We start from the raw sequence: 14,718 nt of genomic DNA, 5'->3' as shown, positions 1-14,718 counted from the left end.
ATATATATATATATATATATATATATATATATATAGCTCTTGTATATCTGCCTCATTGTATGTACTAACTGCATATGCCAACTCTAGCTGGGACAATTTAAAACGAAATCATTTTCTTAGACAAATTTCGTGGTGCAGTGACTGTGAGCTCTGCTTCAGAGACTGAGCACTTTCATTAGAAAGCGGTAAGATGAACATTGTCATTTGGGGGCCTTCATTGGAGGTTTTAAAATATGTTTCATGCTCCTCCTTAAAGAGATCCCATCTAGCAGAGTGATAACAGATTGATGGCTATGACCTTCTTCACATTCTTCCAACTCCTTTTAAAATGAAATCAAGGCTCTTGCTGCTGCTAGTGTCTGTGGGCCGGGTGCCAAGGAGCAATAATGAGGACTACACATCGTCCCCCACCCTCAGGACCGCCATCTCAGTTCATCATTAATGTGTTAATGCCACCAACAAACACATCAAAAGAGAGGCAATCCAGGAGAAACCTGCTTTCCCCATTCCCAAGGCTGGTTTTCTTTACACAGCAGTTGTCAGAAAGACAATGTCTTCGTACTGAAGATGAATAGGACACCATATCAACACTACAACAAAATGCTTTTACAGACATAAAGCTCTTTATGCTTTAATTTTAAACTGATGATTTGATATCTTCCTAAATTATACATTTTAGCAGAGTTTCCTGATCTAAAACGTTTATTTGCCTAGAATATATATTAACTTGAAATACTGCCATTCCTATTTCATAGCTAAGCAGATGATAATTTTCTTTAATTACACATTAATTCCAATGTACTACCTGGCGAGGCAGTTACTGTTTTAACAGGGTAAGGATTAATGGGCAGGTGTTCTGCTATAATCGGACTAAAGAAATAGAGGAATTACACATGATTCATTTTCTTCTCTGATCTGAATAATAGTAATAACACTGCCACCTTACATTTATAAAGCACTTTTCATTTTCAGAGTGCCTTCATATCTGGGATTGCATTTTCCTGAATCTTTTACCTTTGACGAATTTTTCCAGATAACACACAACTCTAGTTTTTCAACTTTCTGATGCCCAAAGGTTTTATGTGCCTAGGTTTATATCAACAGGATGCAGTAAGAGGCAGTAGAATAACCATGGCCTTTGGAGACCGACGAACCTGGGTTCAAATCTCAGCTCAACCATCTTACTACTGCATGACCTTGGATGAATCACTCTGATCAGCAGTTTTTCCATACTTACAAGGAGGATAATACCCACTTCCATCAATGGCAATTAGAAGACTAAATAAGATGTAGTTTATGGAGAGTCTGTTCTATATCTGGCACATAGCAGGTAGTTAATAAATAAAAGTTATTGCTATTATTAGCAGCTATTTTCCTCTGTATTAAACATTGTCTTGTCCCTATGGGACTTATTTTCTTCAAAGTATTTGGATTCAGAGAGGTATGGAGGAAGTAGAAAAATCAAGAATAACGTTAGACCCCAGTATTGGGGTCCTACATTGGTGCAATCCCAAACACCTGTCCTGATGACATCTACTTAGTCTCCCGACACTCATCCACCTCGTATCTTTTAATAGAGCATCAAGTTAACAGTGCCTTGGATAAAATCCAATACTCACCAGTTAGCATTCCTATATTTTAAGTTTAAAAGTGTGTATCAAACCCAAGAAAACATCTCAGACACATAATACCCTTTGGTTACTGTGGTACCCCAGCCTCACCTCATGGTAGTTGTGCCCTTAGCAGTGCCCTCCCCAACATCCAACACATACTCTGAAGCAGAGCTGGTCTGTTATACAACCAACCAATGACATGAGGTGGAAGTGATCATGTCTGACTTCTGAGGCTAGGTCATAGAAGACCTTGCAGTTTCTGCCTTGGTCTCCTAGATAAATTGCTCTGGGGAAAACCAACAACCATGTCATAAGGACACTCAAGCCCACATGAAGGGAGACCAACTTGCCAGCTACATGAGTCACCTAAGATGTAAATACACGTGGTGGGAAACACTGCTCCAGAATTGCCCAGCCAAGCCACTTTTGATTTCCTGATGCACAGAAACCGTGAGAGATAATAAATGAATATTGGTGCTTGACACAGCTAAAATTCGGGGGCTTTGTTACACAGCAATGAATCATTATAGTAACAAGGGTAATTTAGCAAGAATATGGATTGCAATGACAAGATTCTTCACCAGGTAACTACCAACCCAGAGAACATGTCCAAACTATGATGGGTGAGCAACATGTCCTTGATATGTGGCTTTAGCATAGAAACCAATTTCCTATTTGAAGCATCATCACATCACCCATTAACTAATCCCCCAAATCCCACACTAATTCTGAAAACCTTTTTTAAAATGACATTTTATTATATAGAAATGTAAAGTGCCTACATGGACAAACTGTAAAGTAAAAATCTAGTGACAAATGAGGAAAATTATCAGCAATATATGATAGAGGGCTAATACTCTATATAAAAGAGAATGCCTAAATCCATAAAGTCATTCAATAATAAAACAAACAGCAGATAGGACTGAAAGATTCAAATCAAAAAAGCTCCAAAGACTGAGCTCTGGGGCACTCCAATATTTAGATATTAAGAAGAGGATTCAACAAAGGACATCACAGAGTAGCCACTAGGACAGAAGGAAAACTACAAGATTCTGGTGTCTAGGTAGCCAACGATCAAAAAGAACTTCAAGAAAATGGGAGTGACAAAACTTGCCAAACCCTGCCTTCAAGGCCAAGTGCGCAGAGAACTGAGTGTTGACTACTTGATTTTGCCACATGGGATCACTGGTAACAACCATATCATCCTGTTTCTCTTCCTATTGTCAATAAAGTTTTGTTGACTATTCATTAAATGCAGATACAGTACTTCTTGCACATACCACCCCTTTTTTCATGTTACAACTTCTTTATACCTAGACCTGTCTGGATGAGTTGGGTTATGCTGCAGTAACAAACAATCCTCAGTGTCTGATTTGACACAGTAGGTCTACCTCTGGGCTGATTCAAAGCCCAAGTGGATCCAGGAAACTCTCCCAGATTAACGAGCTTCCATGTACTGTCTTAGCATTCCAGACAGCTCTAAATGTGGCACCATATTTCCACAATCACCACGACAGGCAAAGAGCCCTAAAGGGTCTTACATTGACTAATCAGTCTGGCCCGGAAGTGACCGGTGTCCAACTACAAGCCACTGCTCAGGAAGAGTCATATGGCCTGCCCAATTGCAGGAGGAGCCAGGGAGAGAACTTTTCCCATGAAGATGAAACAGATACAGGTGAGCACTGTAAGTCTACCAAAGCCAGGATTCTACTTTTCAAGGGATCTAATCATCCATTTGATCATGAAAATATTCCAGTAAAGCAGAAAGTGAAGTGATTAGAATCTCAGGTTACAGATGTGAAAATTGAGATAACAGATTTAAAAAACTTGTCTGATTAGTAATAATATCTAATTTAAATTGTTGTAGTAAGGATTGCCTCCCAGCTCCATGAGCTTTCTTTTCACAAGTCCATGCTGCCATCAACTTGGAAAAAAATCATTAGGATCACTGATATCTGTGGTCATGTTATAAATAAAATATGCCAGAGAACAAAATACTACATGATTTTCTAAGTACCATATACAAAAGCAAGCCCTTTCAAACAGCTAGGATCAGTCCCTTCAGACATATTCTTGGCAATGACTGGCTGATGCCTAAAATAAAAGTCAAAAGTGCTCAGGAGGGAAGGCTTGGGTTTTCGTAACAACACTTCAGGCTCCTGTCTCTGCATCTGTCACTAAAGATTAGCCCTCAGAATAGCATTGTGTGAACCCCCTTTATGTTAAAGATGAACTTTAAGTTTCAACATTCCCTAGAGTGCTAATTTGCAGGCTGCTGACAGCCCAGCTTTAACAGAGACCAGCCTTTACGACTTCTGTGTTAAATCTTAAGGTTTAATTTCCTTCTCTCAGATATCTCGGGTCTTGATAGGATTTCGGGATAGCAGGGAAGAACTGTATTGGAGTTTTTCTTTTTCACTACTTAATTTATCAGGACAAAGTAACATTTTGCAAAAATAAATACATATCCAAGCCCTGAATTCCTAGATCAAAATGAAATATCACTTGGCATGGAGATAAAAGCATTATTTATACTGATAAGACTTCTCCAAAGACTGTGCATTTAGGGAAAAAAGTTGAAAGAACAATTAGTGATAAGCTCCTATTTTTCCTTTCGATCCTTAAATTCCATAGTATAATCCCTTAATTTAGAATTTGGTATGTGAATAAAGTACTAAGCAAGAGATTCAGATTGTATCAAGTCAACCCTCTGAAGCTCTTCTAACTGTTCTGTCCACAGCTTTCCTTCCCTTTGCTTTACTGGGCTTTTGGGAGGAGGAAAAGGGTGCAATGGAATTTCCAAGGTTAAAATAAATAGCAGGTACCCAAATCTGACAGTAGTCAACCAACTGCTATTCTCTTTGGTGGCTCATTTGTATTTAAAAACATCTTGGAAATGGGCAAGGATTTCCCGTCTAAAACGCAACTTCTTCTCAATACCTTATGTAGCAAAGCCACCTCAGGGAGTGAAGTTAACCTGGTCTCCTAAACAAGGAACCAGGCAGTCCACTCCCAGGAAGCCACCTAAACTCACTTTTTGTCCTAGTCAGAAAAAAAATCTTCCCTGGAGAGCACGGCAAAGGCTTTCCGACGTGTGTGTTACAATGGAAAGAGCATAAGGAGATTTGGGTTTTGTTCTAAGATCAGTTACTAGTGATTCCCAAACCTATTTAGAACACCAAACTAGATATTATGGTGAGACTCAAATGGAACAGTCCAGATGACAGCACTTTTCATTTGAACAGAGCCTTACTGTCTGCAACGTATCATACTTACCATGGCTCCCTCTGACCTATATTAAGAACCCTCACTTATACTGCCCATCTAGCCAGGACAAAAAAAAACTGCACTGTCCCATCTCAAGTGTTACCTTTCTCAATTTCATCACAGAATTGAAATCTGGAAGATGACCTGGACATCCTTTTAATCTGACTGACACCATCCAACTCTCCATCTCAATAAACAAATCTTTGAGCAAAACCATCCAAGAGCATTAGTGAGTCCTGCGAAAACTTCTGCAGGTTCCACATCCCTTAAATAGGGGGACCTTTGAATTTATCATCCACACTGGGACACTTCCGGAAGTAAATGGCGACTTTATAAGTAAGGGCACCAGGGCAACAGTTAAACTCGAACTGTCCTTACGAGGCACCCTCTTCACAAGCCCCACATTAGACCTCAACTCAGGCAACAGATGCAGGCCTTGAAGGCTTTCTGTAAATGAAGTCACATTTCACTAACCTATTTTTTGATGCATTGGATTTTCTCCAACTAATTTTTCAGATGGTAGGTACCATCTGAGCTTGCAGTCCCTCCTCCTTTTCTATACACCCTCCGCCCTTGTTCAACAAAACAGTGGTGACCTGGACAGAAAAAAAAAAAAAAAAAATCACCTACTGTTTCTATTTAAAGAAACTATTTGTTGGCTTGTTTTTAAAAGCACAGAAACCATACTGAATGGAAAATCACCTAGAACCAAACACTATTAACTGTTGTTCTGGTCTGTTTTCAATGTTTCTAACTTTTAATTATACGACTAACTCATGAATATCTTGTTCCTGTTAAAACATGAGAAAATAGGGGGCACCTGGGTGGCTCAGTTGGCTGAGCATTCAACTTCAGCTCAGGTCATAATCTCATGGTTTGTGAGTTCAAGCCCTGCATTGGACTCTGCTTTAGCTCTTCTGTCTCCCCTCTCTCTCTGCCCCTCCCCTGCCCATGCTTTCTCTCAAAAAAATTTTTTTTAATAAATAAATAAAACATGAAAAAATATGGAAAATTCAAACGAACAATAATGGCCCAGGAACTACCAATTTCCAGGCACTTAACATATTATTCCAGTTGAGTTTCACACTAACCCTTGATGATAGTATTTTTATATATTACTTACAAACAAGGAAGCCAAGGCCAAGAGGCATGAAGTGATTTGTATGGAAGCTCCTAGTACTTCAATTCCAAAGTTCAATGCATTTATACATTTTAAATATTTTATGCATTTTCTTCCTGTCTTTTCTCTGCATGGTTTTTTCCAATGGTTTATCCTAATCACACTATGTATACCATATTCCATCTTTATACATATATTCATGTATTGCTATGAAGAGCACTGAAAGCTTGATGAAGGAACAAAAAGAAAAATCAAACAATACACAATGTTTTCTCTATGTAGTCTGTACTCAAGTCTGCCCACCCTGTCTTCCAGAGGTAACCACGAGGTGCCCTTTCTTGTGTCTCCTTTAAGACATCTAAGCATGCCAGGCATATATATCTGCTTACACTCCATTCCTGTATTCCTATTCATAAGATGTTCCAAAGACCATCCACACTCACTGTTGCCAATTCCTCTCCCCGGTCTCTCTGGAACTCGTCCCATCAGACTTTCATCCCTACCACTTCCAGAAGACTGCACTTGTCAAGGCCACCAATGTCCTCCACATTGCCAAATCCCAAAGTCAATTCTAAGATGTCGTTTTCTTCAACTCTGAACAGTAACTGACATAGTATATTCCATCCTTTTTCTTGCATCACTTTCTTCTCTTCCCTCCTAGGATGTCCCTTTCCCAGGTATCACCCTTCCTCTTTGGCCATTCCTTCATGGTCACCTTTGATGGCTCTTCTTCATCTTCCTAATCTCTACATGTAGGATAATCCTAATCTTCAGCCTTCTTTGATTCTCCATGTATATTTACTCCCTACGTGATCTCATTTAGGCCTATGCTTCACATGCCTTCTACATGTTGATGGCTCTCAACCCACACTCCAGCCCAGACTTTTCCCTTGAACTCCAGATTTGTATGTTTAACTGGACATTGTATAGGGAATCTCAAACTCAACATGTCAAACTTGAACTCTTGATTCTCCTCCACCAGTATTCTCCATCCTAGTAATGGCAACTTGTTTTTTCTTGTTGTGAGCATTAGGAACGCAAGGAGAAGAGGCAAAAACCAAACAAGAAAAGTACTGAGGAGCCATTCTTAATTTCATTCTCTTTCTCTTAATCCTACATCTAACCCATCAGCAAATCCTGCTGGCTCTAACTTCTAAATATATTCTGAATCTGAATCTGAATCTGAATATATTTCCCTATCACCTTTACCACTACCAACTCCTTTGGCCCAAGTGATTTTAACAGCTTTTAATCTAGTCTCCTTGTTACTGCCCTTTACCTATAGTCAATTATCCCTATGGCTACATTACATGCCTTTAAAAAGGTAAAGCAGGTCATGCCATTACCTTTGAGGTCATACTCAAAACCCCTAAATTATTTCTATCACCCTTAGAGTAAAACCCAAAGTTCTTACCACATGCAGCAAAGCTTCCTACAATCTCCACTGTCCTGATGCTGTTTCTCTGCCCTCACCCCCACCCTTCCTCCCTTTCCTTTCTATCAGCACCCCAACCATACTAGCCTCCTTGATCTTCCTCCAGCAAGCCAAACCCATTCTCCTCACTTATTCCATCTCAGCACTTATTATTTCAAATACCTAGAATGTCCTTCCTAGAATGGTATGTTCCCTTACCTCATGTTCTAGTCTCTGCTCCAATGTTATCTTTTCAAGGAATTTTTCCCACTCATATTACTGTACCCTCTCCCACTCCCCATCATGTCCTCTCTCCTTACTCTGCTTTACTTTCTTCAAAGCACATATCACTACCTGACCTATTATTTACCTATTGCCTTATTGTAAGTCTCCAGTCATAGAATGTAGACTCCTTGAGGGCAAGGATTTTGTTTTATTTGCTCTTTTAGACCTGATTCCTATCACATTGTATATATATTCATAAAACAATCACTAAATAAGGGAAACATCTGTAATATGTGTATATTTTATATTAAAATGGAGTATAATATATAACGTTCTACCAATTGCCATTTCCATTAGTTACATTGCAATACCTCAGAATTCATGGGGCATAGAATATAGTCCTCAGAAGTATCTTCACTCAACAACGGGGAATACTTCACTCTAGACTAAATGCTACTTGGGGCGCCTGGGTGGCCCAGTCGGTTAAGCGTCCGACTTCAGCTCAGGTCACAGTCTCGCGGTCTGTGAGTTCAAGCCCCATGTCAGGCTCTGGGCTGATGGCTCAGAGCCTGGAGCATGCTTCCGATTCTGTGTCTCCCTCTCTCTCTGCCCCTCCCCCGTTCATGCTCTGTCTCTCTGTGTCTCAAAAATAAATAAAGGTTAAAAAATTTTTTTAAAAAAATGCTACTATGGTCCTGACTAGCTAATAACAAAAGAGTACTAAAAATGGTCAAACTTTCCAAAAAATTTAACTGCATCCTAGAACAAAGCTCAAGAATTTGTATAGGGATACAAAAACATCCAGCACCCAAGAAGGGAAAATTCACAATGTCTGGCAAACAAAGATTATCAGCCCTAAGAAGCAGGAGAATACAACATCATTCAAAACCACCCAGAAGAGACACAGATGTTAGAATTAACAGAGATATTAAAACTATTATAACTAAAGTCTGTATCTGCTTAAGTCAACACATAGAAGAAAAAAATTTAAAGCCCCAAGTCAAACTTCTACAAAAGAAAATTTCAACATCTGAGATGCAAAACACATTGAATGCAATTAATGACTAAACATTCCAGAACAGAAGATTAGAAAATCTGATAACATAGTAATAAAAACTACCCGAAATTAGGGACACCTGGGTGGTTTCGTCAGTTAAGCATCTGACTTTAGCTCAGGCAGTGATCTCACTGTTCCGGAAATCAAGCCCCACATCAGGCTCTCTACTGTCAGTGCAGAGTCTGTTTTGGATCCTCTGTCCTCCCCTCTCTCTGCTCCTCCCCTACTCGTTCTCTCCCCCCCTCCCTCTCTTTCAAAAATAAACATTTAAAAAATTACCTGAAATGAAACAAATAAAAAGCATTTTAAAAACAAAAAGAGCATTGGGGCACCTGGCTGACTCAGTTGGTGGAGCATGTGACTCCTGATCGCAGGGTCGTAAGTGTGAACCCCACACTGGGCATGAAGCCTACTTAAAAAAAATAAAAATTGTTTAAAAAAAAATAGACCATCAATGAACTACAGAACAACTTTGTTGCCTAAGATACATATAATTGGAGTTCTCTTAAGAGATAAGGTTAGGAGAAATAAACATAGGCTAAACATTTTCCAAACTTGATGAAAACTATAAACTTAGAGATCTAATACACTCAATGAACCTAGAGCACAAGAAAAATGAATAGAAGTATAGCAAGACACATAATTATCAAACTCCTCAAAACCAGTTGTAAAAAAGAAAAAGTTAAAAGCAGTCAGAGTAAAAAGACACATTATGTACAGAGGAACAAAGGTCAGGAGGACAGAGATTTCTCACCAGGAACAATGCGAGTGAGAAGATGGTTGAACATCTTTAAAGTACTGAAAGGAAAAAACCATCAACATAGAATTTTATACCCAGTAAATATTTCAAAAACAAAGGTGAAAAGCTTTAAGAATTACACTACAAAAATTGTCAAAGGAAGTCTCTCAAACAAAAGAAAAAAGATACTAAATGGAAGATGGATCTACACAATGAAAAACATCCAAAACGGTAAGTACAAGAATAAATATATAAGATGCACTTATAAAAGAGATTTAAATAAAAAATATTTAAACAAATTCTGTCAATGTAATAATGTGGGGTTTCTTACATATACATAAATAAAATGTATGAAAAATAGCATTAAAACCTGGGGAGAAAAATAGAAATAAAAGTATACTACGGTTTTTACACTGAATTGACATATTATCACTTTGAGATGGACTATAAGTTAAAGACATAATTTAAAACCTAGCATCCATTAAAACAAATAAAGCTAATAAGCTTTTAATTAGCTAATGAGCTAGTAAGCTTTATTTAGCTAATAAAGCAGCTAAAATGAAAACATTTTTTAAAAACCTCAGTCCAAATGAAGCCAGAAAAACATGAAAAGGGAACAAAACAAAACAAAAAAAAACACCCAAAAGGACCAATTAGAAAACAAACAGCAAGCTGAAAGACTTAAACTTTGCCATATCAATGATCGCATTCAATATAAGCAGTCTAACACCCCAAATGAAAGTCAGAGGTTATCAGCTGAATAAAAAAGAGACACACCCAACTATATACTGTTTATAAGAAACACAATTTAGATACGAAGACATAAATAGAATAAAACTAAAATGATAGAAGATACACCACACTAATAAAAAAAATAAACAAAAAAAATAACAAAAAACAAAAAACCCAAAGAGTCAAAACATCAGACCATGTACATTTCAGAGACAAATGTGTATGTGTGTATATATACACATATATACACACAAATATATACATACACACACACTTACACACATATATATACATACACACATATATATAAAATATCAGACCATCAGACCTTGTACATTTCAAAGAAAAACCTTTTATGTATATAAATTTATTTCCAGGAATAAAAATAGCCATTAGGTAATCAAGAGGACAGAATATTCCTAAACATTTATTAGGCTGTTAAACAGAGCTTCAAAGTATGTGGGGAAAAAACTGCTTGAACTGCAAGTAGAATTAAACAAATCCATAATGATAACTGGAGATTTCAATATCCTTCTCTCAATAATTGATGAAACAAATAGAAAACCATTAAGAATATACTATCAATTTGGCCTAGTTGGCAATTACAGAATACTCTACCAATCAAAAGTGGAATACATTCTCTTCACATGCACATGGAATACTTAGCAAGACAGAACATATTCTGGGCCATAAATCAAATCTAAATAGATTAAAAATATTTCAAGTCATAGTTCTCTGACTACATAGAATTAAATTAGAAATCAGCAATAAAGTCCCCCAAATATTTGTAAACCTAAAACATAAACCATGGGTCAAAGAAGAAGAGGTTAAAAATAAAATTAGAAAGTATTCTGAATTAAGTGAAAATGAAAACAATGCAGGGTATACGGGATTCTTAGAAAAAAATTATAGTACTAAATGCCCAAATACTATTTCAAGAAAGCCTCAAATCAATGACTTCTGCTTCCACCAATGACCTCATTCCACTAAAAATGAGAGAAAATTAACCCCCAAAATAAGCAGAAGAAAGGGAAAAAAGCAGAAATTAAAAGAATGGAAAGCAGAAAAATAGAGAAAAGTTTATTCTTTGAGATCAATTTTACAACCCTGTATATAGATTAGGAAAACAGAAAAAAAAATTAAATATCAAGGAATAAAGAGTTGACATCACAACATATTCTATAGATGTTAAAGATAGAAGGAGAGGGGCACCTGGGTGGCGTAGTCAGTTAAGCGTCCGACTTCAGCCAGGTCACGATCTCGCGGTCCGTGAGTTCGAGCCCCGCGTCAGGCTCTGGGCTGATGGCTCAGAGCCTGGAGCCTGTTTCCGATTCTGTGTCTCCCTCTCTCCCTGCCCCTCCCCCGTTCATGCTCTGTCTCTCTCTGTCCCAAAAATAAATAAACGTTGAAAAAAAAAATAGGAGAGAATATTATGAACTAACTTATGGCAATAATTTCAAAATCCTAGATCAAATGAAAAAAAATCCTTGAAAGACCCAACTACCAAAGCTTACTTACTAAGAAGAAATGTATGGCTTTAATAGCTCTGTATCTATTCAAGAACTTAGATTTGTAGTTAAAAACATACCAACAAAATACCGAGATGCTTTCAATAATTAATTCTACCAATCATTAATGAAGAAATAGTACAAATTCTACACAAACTCTTCCAGAAATACTAAGAAGGAGAGAATACTTTTCAACTCATTCTATGAGACCACAATTCTCTGGTACCCAAAGCAGAAAAGGACATTAAAGAAAACTTCAAACCAATACCCACAAGAACAGGTGCAAAAATTCTAAACAAAATTTTTGCAAATTGAACTTAATATATAAAATAATGTAACATGACCATATAGGTTTTACTGCAGGACTAGAAGGTTGGTGTAAAAGTCACCAAAAAAATAAAAACCAATGTAATTTACTATATTAAGAAACTTTAAAAGAAAAACCATATGTTTATCTCAAGAGAAAAATCACTTGACAAAATCCAACATCTACTGCAGATAAAAAGAAAAAAAAAAAAGCTTTCAGCAAACTAGTAACAGAAACGAACTTCCTAAAGCTGATAGAGTATCATACAGTGTCTATGAAACACCTAGAGTTAACATACTTAACAGTGAAAGACTGAATGTTTGCCTCTATGATTAAGTATATCTCTTCTCATCTCTTGTGTTCCACACTGTACAAAAGGATGTAGCCAGTAGAGCAAGTCTAAGAAATAAAAAAAAACAAAACAAAACATCCAGACAGAAGTAAAACTATCTTATTGTAGAACATCATGACCAAACATGTAGAAAACCTAACAGCTCAAAAAAGCTGCCGCTGCCACTACTAACTACTACTACAAAGACATGACTTTAGTAAGGTTTCAGGATACAAGGTCAGTATTAAAAATTTGTATTTTTATATACCAGCAGCAAACAATCAGAAATTAAAACTTTTTTAAGTCATTTAATGTATCATTAAAAACAAAACCACTGAAGGATAAATCTGACCAAAATGTGAAGGGATGGTTTACTGAAAACAAAACATTACCGAAAGAGAGCAAAGAAAACCTGAATAGAGAGTACCGGCCTTATTCATGGAAGACAGACATTGTTAAGATGGCAATTCCCCCCTAATCAGTCCATAGATTTAATACCATCCAATCAAAATTACAATGGCTTTTTATATAAAGTAACCGGCCAATTCTAAAATTCATATGAAAATGCAGACGACCCACAGTCACAGAAGCAAATACTTAATTTCAAGACTTACTACACAGTGAAGTAATCAAGTCAGGATAGGCACATAGATCAATGAAACAGAATAGAGTTCAGGAATAGACATATTAATATACGAACAATTGATTTTTGACAAATGTGTAACGGCCATTCAATGGAGAAAAAAAACATTTTAGCAAATAGTGCTGGGTCAAATTGGATGTGTATTTGCAAAAAGTTTAACCTTGATCCATACCTTGCATGAATTGAGAAAAATGAAAATCACCACAGATCGCCGACCCAAATGTAAAATTTGAAATTTTTAAATTGCTAACAGAAAATATAGGAGAAAATATTTGTGACTTTAGGTTAGGTAAAGATTTCTTAGATGTGAGACCAAAAGCAAGGTCTGTAAAAGAAAAAAACAAATCAATAAAATGGATTTAATAAAAATTTAAAACTTCAGTTCTTTGAAAGACACCATTAGAATAAAAAGACAAGCCACAGTCTAGGAGAACATATTTACAAAGCACATACCTGATATAAGATTTTCATCTTGAATATATAAAGATACTTACAAATGATGAGAAAAAAAGACCCATTTTTTTTAAATGTTTACACATCAAAGAAGATATACAAATGGTAAATAGCACATAAAGAATGCTCAACAACATTACTCAGGAAATATTAAAACCACAAAGAAATAAAATGGCTTCTAGGTTGTCAAGTATTGGCAAGGATTCAGAGGAACTAGAAAGCTCATACACAAGAAATGGAACATTCATTTTAGTGGGGACATAAAATGGTATAACTCTCAAAAACAGTGTGGTAGTTTATTAAACCTACAACTACCATATGATCTATTCCTAGGTGTTTACCTAACAGAAAAGAAAATCTACATCCATACAAAGACTTACACATAAGTGTCCACATTAGCTTTATTTGTAATAGCCCAAAGCTACAAACAACCCAAGTGTCCATCAACAGGTGAGTGGATAAACAGACTGTGACGTAACCATACAAATGGAACATTACTGACAAGTAAAACAAAATGAACTAATGATGCACACAACATATATGAATCTCAAAATAATTATGGTGAAAGAAGCCAGACACAAATAAGCATATACCGTACTTTCAATACAAAACTCTAGAAAATGCAAACTAATCTATAATAACAGAAGGCATTTCCCCCACCACGGAAAGGGGCAGGAGGTTGAGATAACCAAAAAACACAAAGCATTTGGGGTGATGAAGGTGTTCATTATCTTGATTATGCTGACAGTTTCACAGATATACACATGTCAAAACAGCAAATTATACTCTAAATATGTGCAGTTTATTGTAGGGCAATTTTATCTAAAAAAAAAAAATCTGTTAAAAAAAAAAAAGAAAAAGATGAGATTGCCAATTTGAGGTTGCCCTTTTGCCAGCCCAAGTTTTGGCCTCATTGCAAAAAATTTCTTGAAGAGCATTTAGGAACAGACTGACATTGTTAAGCTTAATGCTCTGTGAAATAGTCTCAACTAATTGTTTCAAAGGCCTGTGGCAGCAGTTTTCTGAGATTATATCAGACGACACTTTTTTTCTTTATGTAAACATAAGCTAATGTTGCCACTGGATACCAAACAATGCTTTTACTGCAGTTATCTCAACCATATGCACACTAACAGCTGAATGGGTCAGTTCACCTGAAGAGATCTGAAAACAATGCCCTTAGTTCCGCGTGTCAGGAGGTCCCTTGTGCATAAAATTCTACAAGGAAGACTGCAGATCTGATTCACTGGTGGACTAGCTGAGGGGTGTGTGGGGAAGGGAGGGGGTGTGTGGGGAAGGGAGGGGGTGT

Source organism: Herpailurus yagouaroundi, unplaced genomic scaffold (assembly GCF_014898765.1).
Source record: "Herpailurus yagouaroundi ecotype Mexico unplaced genomic scaffold, PumYag 140, whole genome shotgun sequence".
In the NCBI taxonomy this organism is placed as follows: domain Eukaryota; kingdom Metazoa; phylum Chordata; class Mammalia; order Carnivora; family Felidae; genus Herpailurus; species Herpailurus yagouaroundi.
Note: the sequence above shows the minus strand (reverse complement) of the source record.